This window comes from Saccopteryx bilineata, chromosome 4 (genome assembly GCF_036850765.1).
Source record: "Saccopteryx bilineata isolate mSacBil1 chromosome 4, mSacBil1_pri_phased_curated, whole genome shotgun sequence".
NCBI lineage: Eukaryota > Metazoa > Chordata > Mammalia > Chiroptera > Emballonuridae > Saccopteryx > Saccopteryx bilineata.
In genome coordinates this window covers 268631666-268641935 of record NC_089493.1, presented here as the reverse complement: position 1 = coordinate 268641935, position 10270 = coordinate 268631666, and the positions used below count along the sequence as shown (strand labels likewise).

General features: G+C 44.8%; 1 non-coding gene and 1 pseudogene across 1 annotated transcript; one reads left to right on the top strand and one right to left on the bottom strand.

Moving 5' to 3' along the window:
• The first annotated feature begins 4577 nt into the window (after positions 1-4577).
• TRNAA-CGC (transfer RNA alanine (anticodon CGC)) lies at positions 4578-4653 on the top strand. The gene has a single exon. It is a non-coding gene; the product is annotated as a tRNA-Ala (tRNA).
• Positions 4654-5484: 831 nt separating this feature from the next.
• The window catches only part of LOC136335704 (uncharacterized), a 38580-nt pseudogene continuing 33794 nt past the window's right edge, over positions 5485-10270 (bottom strand).

Genomic DNA, 10270 nt, shown 5'->3' with positions numbered 1-10270 from the left:
AGCCACAAGTCAGCAGATCTGGTTTTAAATTGTCTCAAGACATTGACATACATTCCTGCCAGAATGTTAGCAGAAATGAGCTCTTTTCATGGATGTTATGGAAGGTAGAATTAGTGTTCCCAACTGTTCCTTCTCAGAAGAGAACACCCTTTTTTCCTATGACTTCGCGGTTCCTCACCCTGGAGTCTGTAGACTGTATGTCTTTACCCATCTTTCAACTCAACCACGCAATTTGGTTTGATGAGTAGAGTACAGGTAACGAGTGCCAGTGTGCCAGTTCCTAGCTGAGGGTTGTGAAGTTAGCAAATCCCCACCAGCCCTGTTGAGTGTCTGCCCTCTCTGAGGAGAAGACTGTGCCTCAGGTAGCTGTTGCCCCTGAAACTTGGGTTTTAGAATGAAAACACAGGGAAGAGACCTGGATCCAACTTAGCCTGGCTGAGCCCGGCTGGGATGGGCCGAACCACAGCCAAACTTCAGCCCAAGCTGGAAACCCGTATTTGTTGCCGCAAGACACTGAGATTTGGTTGTCATACAACAGTCACACAGGAAAAAAAAAACAAACCAGCAAACAAATGAAAAACTGACTAATATAGCTAGTAAATGGGAGGCAAAAAAGAATTACTTGTTCTAGTTTGTCAATTACTGAGAATTTTGATTATGCCATAAGATATGTCACCATGATTTTATCTGTTTTCTCTGCAAATGCACTTTTACTGAGATTTTTGTTTGCTTTGCCATTCTCAGGAAGCTTCTGCGATGCATGGAAGCTCCATTGCACCACCCCACCAGCCTGACATTGATACACAGCTTCTGTAATAAGTGACAGTATCTGCCTGAAAAGGGTAATGTAATGGGAACCACAAGTTTACCGGATATAGTGAAGAAAGGAGTGTGGCATAAAAATAAATAAATAAATAAATGTACATGGAATAGGCATTCTGTAATCTGTCAAGACCTAAGATAAGCACTTTATTTTTCTAACTAAAAACCCTAGGTGTTTCAATCTACTTAACTCCACCAGCTTCCACTTTTCCAGCCTACCTAACTAATCAGCTTCTGTTATCTTGATTCCGTGGGCAGCTTCTGAGAACTGGTCCCATTGGCCCTCTTATCTGTTCATTTACAGTCATCTTGTTGGGGTCACAGATAAGTACCCAACTCATTAGGCGCTGACCCCTACTGGAGTAATCATCATAAACCACCATGAGCTCTTCCCAGTTCAATTGATGTGTAAACTACTTAAGGACAAGATCAAATGAATAGGAAAGATTTCCTGGTTTAGTTTAATTGCTTCTCAGGTGGCCTCTCATTTACCAAAGCTCTGCTATAAGGAAGAACCAGAACTACCCTAGTGAAACTAATATAAAAGACCCAAGTACTTCGGGGAATACAGCTTGATTCCACAGATCCCCGGGAACTTTACTACCAGACTGAAAGAAAGACGCTCCTGTCCACTGGGTGTGCTGGTGTTGGTCCTACTCTGCGCATCCGTCATTTCAAATCACATTCTCTTTAGATTTAATAAGCAGATCCTGTTGTCACAAATTCTTTGCTCTTTAAATGACAATAAAAAGAAAAAATGATGATACTCGAAACATGAGTCCAGCTGTTTCTATGGGGATGTTTTCATTGGGATGCAGTTTGACGGTATCAAAAGGTGGTTCTCTCTGGTCAGGGTACATTTAAGAATCAACCAAGGAATGCATCAATAAGTGGAACAACAAATCATTCTCTCTCTCTCTCTCTCTCTCTCTCTCTCTCCCCTTCCTCTCCATCTAAAAAATAAATTTAAAAAATTTAAACTGTAACAAAAAAAAAAGCTTAAAATTTTTAATAAAAGTACCGCAATGTAGATGAAACAAGATTGGCAGAAATCTGATGGTTGCTGAGGCAACATGGTACTTCACTGAACTATTTTCTCTACTTTTGTATGTGTTTGAAATTTTTCATAATAAAAATGAAAGATTATTAAGTCTGTAGTCATATCCGCTCTGATTTGCACCTACATCTCACCGTGGGAGTCGCTGCATGTCTCTGCTGGGATATTTCTCTCCTGCCGAAGGTCGGCTGTCAGGGGGCCCCCTCTCCCAGAGCATAGTGGGTCCTGCTGTTCTCAAGCATTCCTTGTTCTGTGGAGAGATGGAAACAACCGGCTCTGTAGCCTCTAGGTCTGACTATCAATTCTGCTCAGGGAAGTGCACTTCTCCTTTAGGCTTCTTTGTTGTTGTCATCTTTCAATAACCTTCCCTTCTGGCCTTGGGTGTGGACGGAATCAGTAGAAATGGTGCTCTGGAGGTTGTGCAGAATAAAGGCTCTGGAAAGCTGCAAAATCGATCTGCTCTTACCTGGCCAGGCGCTGCCTCTGGGGAAGTTCCTGGAGCTGGGAACCTGCCCCCAGTTCTTGACCAGCCCAGACAAGAACAGGTTGCAACTTAGGAGGTTGGGCCTCAATAACAGGAGTATGTTTGCAGCCCTTGTTAATGAGTCTAACGTAACACAGATGAGGAGAGTGGAGCCCAGTGGAACCCTAGCCTGCCAAGCTATAGCTAGCCTGCAGCCCTCACCGTGTTTGCCCAAATTACGTGAGCAGGCTTCTATATTGGATCTGATTGAGAATGGACTGGGATCATTCCCAGCCATCTCTGTGAGGGCCCTGATACCCTACTTGCCTATTGTTACCCCCCCTCTCCAGGGACAAGGATTTAGAGTCCAGATGCTCAAACAGGGAATAGGACTCTTTAGTCTTCCTCTTGTCCTGTCCACTGAATTGGAACTCCTTGGCCTTAGGTATGAATTATTGCATCACTTTGAAAAACATACCTTGGATTTTGCCCACACTCTCAAGAGTCAGACCTACAACCAGTCCTTGTCACCCTGGCCTCACTCACGCCATGGCCCGCGTCCTAAATGCTGGCAGTCCCTCTCCCGGGGCCTTATGAGCTCAGCTGAAACAGGGTGAGATTCTGTAGGGGATTTTCTAGGAAAAGCACTGGCGAAAATACATTTAAAATTCAAAACAAAAGAATGACACCTGCAAAGTCCAAAGTTTTGACCCTAACACGGCTCATTTTCTTCCTTGGTTTTGAGTTACTTGCTAATTTGGTTTGGATGTCCAAGTCGGGGGGTCACATTTCGACTGAAGATGTCTCCTAGACTTATGACATAGACTTTTCTGGGCTGCTTGTAAGCAATGAGGCAGTCTGCCACATTAGGAAAAGCCAGGGCTTTGAATTTGGGCAGACAAGATTCCAGCTTTTTAGTATAACATTTCCTTGCTGTGTGGTCTTAAGGCTGAGGCCCTCTGTGGGCCTCAGTTTTATGTTTGTTTGTTTTATCTGAAAAATAAAAACAGTAAAACCTACTTGGCAGGGTTGCCATGAGGATCAATTATTTGTAAGACATGTAAAGTGTGTCTGGCAGATGATATGACCTCAGTGAGTGGTGGTTGCTATTCTTCCTTCTTCCCTCCCAGGTCCTGAAAGGTTCTAGGCATCCATATTAAATAGGCGAAGCAATGGGTGATCCAAAACAATGAGGGCCTCAACGCTGCCCAGAGGCCCATCGACATGAAAGAAAGAGTCCAGAGCCGAAGGGCCTCGCTCCTCCCCATCCTGGAGAGTGTCCAGGGCTATTTCATTGAGAGAAAAGAGTCTAAGCTTTTGCATACTATGGACAGGCTTCAGGGTGTGCACAGGGCAATGTGTGTGCCTACATGCATTTTTCTGGGAAGAGAGTGCAGAGCTCCTATCAGATACTCAAATGAGTCTTTTTTCATTCCTTCATTTATTCACTCCATATATACTTTCTGAGTGTTTAAGATGATCTATGTGTATGTAGAAAGCCCAGCAGTGAATTAAACAAACAACCTCCCCCCCTCCACTGCCTTTATGGAGTTTAACTTCCAGTGAATCTGAAAATTCCTAAGAATCACTGATCAAAGCAATCCAAGGAGCCAAGGAATGCAGTTTAAATTTTCCAGTAGCTCCCTTTTGGTTGCATTGAGTTATAGACTCCAAACATCTGTCCTGCTGGGTCAAACATGCTTTTGCAGCCATATATATTTGACACCATGGACACCAAGGGAGAGGGTCAATGAAATTTCCGTGATTAGGTTCAAAGCCAGCAAATTTCCTCTGATGACCTCGCTGAAAAACTACAGAAATAAAAGGAATCTATTAAATGATGCAGTAAAGTAAAAACAACCAATAGAACAAACAATAAACCCTGATATTCTGGCATTTGGAAGGACCTGCGTTCCAATCTTCAGCTAGCTAACTGTACAAGATTGGACAAGATACCCAAATTTTTGAGAAGTATTATACTGAATTAAAGATACATATCTTGCAGGGTTGTCATGAGTTTTCAATGTCATGACTGGCACTCAGTAAATGTTAGTTTTCTATGTCTAAGACAATAGTTCTTATAAGTTTGGGACTGTGGATCTGTAACCATAAATCACAACACACACACACATACATACCACACGTGCACATATACATTTTTGGTACTGACACATTTAAAATTTTTTTCCAAGGGATTTACACAACAAATAAGCTGCAATAAAACCACACACACAGGCCCTGGCCAGTTGGCTCAGGGGTAGAGGGTCGGCCTCGCGTGTGGAAGTCCCAGGTTCGATTCCTGGCTAGGGCACACAGGAGAAGCGCCCATCAGCTTCTCCACTCTTCTTTCTCTCCTTTCTATCTCTCTCTTCCCCTCCTACAGCCAAGGCTCCATTGGAGCAAAATTGGCCTGGGCACTGAGGATGGCTCCATGGCCTCTGCCTCAGGCACTAGAATGGCTCAGATTGCAGCAGAGCGACGCCCCAGATGAGCAGAGCATCACCCCCTGGTGGGCATGCCGGGTGGATCCCAGTCAGGCGCATGCGAGAGTCTATCTCTCTGCCTCCCCACTTCTCACTTTGGAAAAATACAAAAACAAAAATCAAAACCAAACAAACAAAACAACCACACACACACACACAGAGGCAATTGATTACCTTCTTTAGTTTAATAAAGAGTATTTTTAAAAACAAAACAATAAAAGAGGTCTGATGTCAGCATAAAAGTCCTTTAAATGAAACAAACTGTGCTTGCTTAACACTAATATATTAAAAAATTCAACACATTAAAAACTCAATATAAGTGTATATGTAAATATATAACAATATATTACTATATATAGAATAGAACAATATATATATAATAATATAAATTTACAAAGTTACAAAGCTCAATACATTTTCTTTGTGTCCTCCTCGTGTCTGCAAGGGGGTCGTAGCCATTGGCACCATCTTGTGAGGCCCAGTGCCTGGAAGCTGGGCAGGACAAGGCCTCTTAGCTGCATTCTGTGAGAGCAGACAGAGACTTAGGGAGCGAAGTGGGCCGCTCCAGGTCCCCTCTCTTCCCAGCATGGCCTGCAGGCCTCATAAAGCAGGGACCTGCAATCACTGGTTCAGCCACTAGTCCTGTCATTCTTTTTGGGTCATTGGAAGGGAGGCCTCAGCTTGATGTAAGGCAAAGCTGAGCCGTCGCACGGCCGCAGGGGCTTTGCAGCAGAGGCTGGCCGGCCGGCCACCTGCTCCCCCTTCCCAATAACACCGTCAAAGATCGGAGGTTCATACCCTGCCCATTCTTCCATTTCCCCTGGAAAAAAAAAAAAGATTACCAAGCCCCTCAACTAAACTCACATTCCATGGTGAATTAGAGAAAGCTTGGATTTTAGAATCAGGCAGACCAATGCCAGAATCTCAGCTCAACTTACATTTATAGGAATACAGTATTGAATCACTCCCAGCCATCTGTATTTGTAAAACTGGGACAGTACTTAAAATCTCCTAGTGTGGTGAGCATTAAAGAAGGTAACCTGTGAATATACAGTTCCTGACATCACTCTCCTAAGGCCGCTGAGTGCAGTTGTGCCCGTGATCGCGGGGCAAACGGGGACTGAAATCCAGCCAGTGCTCTGACCCAAGCCTTGTGCCCTCACAGGGGCCGCAACCCGAGGAGACGGACACAGTGACTCCTGTAATGTTTGCGCTCAGATTAGACACCATTTCCCAAGTCCTAGGAAGGCTCTGAATGCCTTACATAGTCCTTGCCTTCTTTTCTACCCACTGAAGGGGTCATTTCCCCTTCAATGAATGTGGGTCGTAAAATTGATTACACTGACCCACTCACAATGCTTCATGGTTGCTCGGCCCCCATGGACCGGGCTGCCATGCATAGCTTCTAGGCAGATAAGAGGAGGAAGATTTCTCGTTACCTCCAGGGCCTTGACAAGGACTGGTTCTGTTTCTAAATGAAATACCCTTTAAATTGGCCTGAAATTGCATCGCTTGTCTCAGTTAAGTGGAATCCTATGGACTATCAATCTGACTTGAAAGAGCTCAGTTTAATTTGACTAAGATGTTACAAAGGGTTTACCAAAATCTAAAGCATTTGTCTATGGAAAATCAATTATGGCCGGATCCATCTCACTGATGATAGGAGCACGCTCATTTTTGGATGGCGTATGTGCAGAGCAGAGGCACACGCACATTTGGGAGATAGGCGTTGGAGTTTTATGTGGCAGGAACTTGATGTGTGGTAAGTATAATTAACTGACTAACATTAAGCATGTTTTACAGTAATTTTCTAGAAATGTTTCAATGTTTCTAGAATGCCAGCGCCTGACACTCCAGCCATGACCTGGTTTCAGCGTGTTATTCACAATTAGTAAAAAGGCCAAAATGTGCTCCCCATTCCAGTTCCCTCAGTTTCTATGCCCTTCTGCTGACAAGGGAAAAAAGAAGGCCACCCGGCTGAGTGAAATAAACGTCTGGTCCCAGGCATATTAGCAACTCACTGAAAGCTCAATGTCCTAGACTAGAGAAAGGAGCAAGTGTCCTCCTACGGGGAGTTACCGAAGCTGTGTCCGGCTGGCACCTAATATGATGAATGGTTGAGAGGATCAAAACAGGAAACTCTCACAAGACTGTACCATACTAGCAAAGTGAATACTGAATTATTGCTTTTAAGGTGACCAGCCTGGGCAGGCCTGGCTATCAGGGGCAGGTGGGGGGTCTACAGAGAGTGAAGTGGTAGGGGGTGCTCTGCATGGGAGCCCCAAAAGAGACTAATATGAGAAATTAGTTGCAAGGAGGGGGACCCGGTCATGGTAGGAGTAGTAGTAATAATACTGATGATAATAATAATAATAACTGACATTTATCAACATCTACTACAAGTCAGGAAGTTTCAAAGCACTTCACATATATTTTCTCATTTAATTTTCACAAAAAAACATCCTTTGAGGTAGGAGTAACTGTTTTCCTTGAGCCGGGGACAAATAGGTATATAACTAATAAAGTTGGAATTCGAACTGAAGCTTGTTTTCTTCATTTATACATGATGGCCTTCAAAGACATACATGAAAAATGAAAACAATATGCACATAATGGGAGGATCAGAAGAATTCCTAACGTGGTGGCAGGAAGCACCAGGTCTTCCACTCCTGTCATCTGCGAAGGTGTTGCAGAACTGAGGAGTCGGGAAAGAGAAGGGTACAGCTCCGTATCCCTCTTCTTCCTCAAGTTGGAACAACTTGAGAAATTTTGCATGCTCTACTTACATTTTCAGATGAAAGAGGAGGAGGCTCTTGTAGACCCCCTTCTGGTGGCTGGTATTGTCTTCTGTCTAGAAGAGCTCTTTTCCCCTAAGGTGCCAGGCAAGGTGGGTCTGAGAGGAGACAGGAAGCAGGTTGGCTGCTCAGAGGTCTTCTGGGCTTTGGGTTTTAACTCAGAAGAGCAAAGGGACCCTTCAGGCTTCCTCTGAAGTTGTTCGAGAAGAAGAAGAACGTGAACGCAAGAAGAATGAGCTTGTGAGAGAGTCTACAGCCTTGTGCAGAAGTCAGCAGAGAGGCTGGCCCGAAGAAGGTACATCATAGCATGGGAGGGCATTCTCTGAGTTTTGGGCTGCAGGGGAGGTGGGCATGAAGTGTGGGAACATCTCGCATTGCATCTGTCTAACTCAGAACGCTGTGGTAAATTATAACAACTTTTCAAATGTTGGGGCTCTTTACACTGATTGTATGCCGTGTTTTGTAGACACAAGGGCTGCCCTCGTAGTTAAATGTGTATGAATGTGAAGCTTCTTCCCATCTTATGCGGTTCTGGAATAAGAGAGCCTCATTCATTACATCCTAGCTGTCTTTGGGATCTGCATCTTTTTTTTTTTCTTTCTGAAAACTGTTCTTTTATTTCAAAAGGTGTTAAGTGTCAGGAAGTACACTGACCTGGAGAGAGGAGAAAAAAATGGAACATGTAAAATGCAAATAGTTTTGCTAGATTTCATAGACAAAGTTTTAAAGTTTTCCAACTTTAAAAAAAAAAAATTTATACCAAAAAAGGAGTAAATACCTTGCATTCCATTCTTGTCAACTTTAGCCACAACCTTCTGAGCTGCAGTCACTTTGCTATTTTTCTTTTCAGTCTTCAAGTCTTTAGTGATAAACTTTGTATAATCTTCTTTTGCTTCTGTGGGCTCATCTGATAACTTGACTGTCTCTGATAGAGGGTTTGGCAAAGAAGTTGAAGGTTCTAGAAGCTTTAAATATTTAGATGAGTCATTGCTTAATTCTTTAGAGATGTAACCAGATATCAGACCATGGGCATAATGAGTATGATCCTCTTCTTTGTCATTGGAAACCTTACACCTGGAGAAAAATACAGTTGAGTGTAAACTGACATTTGTTATTGCTTTTTAATGCTGCCATAGCTTAATTAAACTCCCCCTCCCCCAGCCACTTTAATGTCTTCCCTTTGCTGTATTTGTAATATTTCTTTTTGTCAATTTCTTTTCTTCCTGTCACATCTCAAAGTAACTTCTCAAGTTCAGGAAGTTTCAGCAACAGGATGCAATGCGCAAACGATCATCCACCACCCTTTGGTCTAGAAGCTGAACCGTGCCTCTTTATCAGCCTTCATAAGGTAGTGGAGGCGCAGAAATAGAGGGTCCATGGGTGTGGCAAAGTGGAGCCCTTCTGATTATACATGTCTGTGGGTGGAGAGCAGAGCGCATTCCTGGCAGCTGTGGCTGATGCAATGCTGTGAGAATACTCCAGCTCCCAGAACCCTCCTGGGCACACCCAGGAAGGGAGCTCGCCCGCAGTAAGGAAGTGACTCTGCGCCAACCACGCAGCTCCCTGTTCTTTTCAGCCATTGGCTATGAAGGACACGCTGTAACACCCTATAGGCTGAACCCATCTATATAAGCTAGCTTACTTCCTGAATAAAGAGGATCTGCATCACTGAACCTTGTCCCGGGAGTTGGGTCTTTGTGTCTCCGTCATCCTCACCCCTGGTGGGCCTTGTCCACAAAGGTCGATTTATAAACCTAGAATGGTGTTATCCCTTGAAAACTTTTATTTTAAACAGCTGCTGCAGATACATATTGAACAAATAAAGGGCTCTCTCCCCTGAACATGGGTTAACCAATTTTACAAACTACAAATTAAGTATACATTTTTCATCTTTTTTGAAGCATCTTTTAAATATTCTGGAGGCAGGAATACATGCTGTGGGGAGCCAGAGCCTTCCCGGCAATCCGTCTGGCCCACCGTGCTGCCTACCTTCTCCCTGCAGCCCAGGATCCGCTGGCTTCAGCCTTCGGAGCAGGAGGCCAGGCTGGAGCCCTGTGGAAAATGGCAGGAGGAGGGGAGCTGCCTGCTGCATCTATGGGAGATTCTACAGACCACAAGAGCAGAACAAAAGCCGAATTAACTCTCAGCATGAGACAGCAACTTGGGGGGGGGGGCACCACCCTACCTAGGGTGGACCTCACCACCTCCATGGGTGGTCTTTCCTAACATATTCTTTTTTTTTTTTCTGAAGCTGGAAATGGGGAGAGACAGTCAGACAGACTCCCACATGCGCCCGACCGGGATCCACCCGGCACACCCACCAGGGGCGACGCTCTGCCCACCAGGGGGCGATGCTCTGCCCCTCCAGGGCGTCGTTCTGCCGCGACCAGAGCCACTCTAGCGCCTGGGGCAGAGGCCAAGGAGCCATCCCCAGCGCCCGGGCCATCTTTGCTCCAACGGAGCCTTGGCTGCAGGAGGGGAAGAGAGAGACAGAGAGGAAGGAGGAGGGGTGGAGAAGCAAATGGGCGCTTCTCCTATGTGCCCTGGCCGGGAATCAAACCCGGGTCCCCCACACGCCAGGCCGACGCTCTACTGCTGAGCCAACCAGCCAGGGCCTCCTAACTTATTCTTAAAACAGGTGTTACTAGAG